Raw genomic sequence first — 961 nt, forward strand, 5'->3', positions numbered from 1 at the left:
TGGTCCCTGCACTTGGGTTCCATCTACATACGAACTTTTGCACATGTTGATGTATTGCTTCAAAGAGCATAATTTGCTGCTACATTGTTCCAGATCATTTCATCTGAGTATTTTTGTGTTTATTTGAGAATTCAGGTGCCTGGAACTTTTCCCTTTCATTTGGGAATTCAGGTATAAAGTCAATTTTCTATAATTGTTTGTGGCATTACTCCCAGAAGGGGAACTATTAGATGACATTTCCATCAGAGATGAAAACTCACCAGCCATTTTGTTTAAACATTGCTTGGTCACTGGAATTCCAATTCAGTTGGTATAATTTATATTGATTCTTCCCATATGTTCCTTTATCAAGTCTTAGTATCTCCACTTCCTTCTCCTGCCTCTTTATCAGTAGGCTCTAGGCACACAGATATTTGCCTGGAGCTGATCAATTCTGATGCCAATATGGAGTTTCACACTCACATATACAAAAGTAAAAACAAAAGTCTAAAAGAGACTAGTGAAAAAAAGAAAAACTAAAAAAAAAAAAGCAAAAAGAAAATAATAGGCTTTGATTCATTTCCTTAAGGGTCTTGGGTCTGCTTTCTCTCAAATCTGTGGACTTGTTTCTTCCAGTCTGTAGCCAGGACACATAGTCCTTTATTTTCATGGCGGAATGGGCATCTTCTTACATGAAACCAATGACCTGCTTGTCAGGGAAAACCACAGCCTTTTCAGCAACCCCTTCTTTACATTCTTTTTTTTTGTTAAGGATTTATTTATTTATTTTAGAGAGAGAGAGTGTGCTCATGTGAGCATGAGGAGGGGCAGAGGGAGAAGGTGAGAGAGAATCTCCATCAGACTCCCTGCTGAGCACAGAGCCCCACATGGGGCTCGATCCCAGGACCCTGAGATCATGACCTGGCTAAAATCAAGAGTCAGCCGCTTAACCAACTGAGCCACCCAGGCCCCCCCCCCCCCC

The sequence above is a fragment of the Callorhinus ursinus genome, unplaced genomic scaffold (genome assembly GCF_003265705.2).
Source record: "Callorhinus ursinus isolate GAN/ISIS: 27379988/994484 unplaced genomic scaffold, GSC_fseal_2.0 scaffold13, whole genome shotgun sequence".
In the NCBI taxonomy this organism is placed as follows: Eukaryota; Metazoa; Chordata; class Mammalia; order Carnivora; family Otariidae; genus Callorhinus; species Callorhinus ursinus.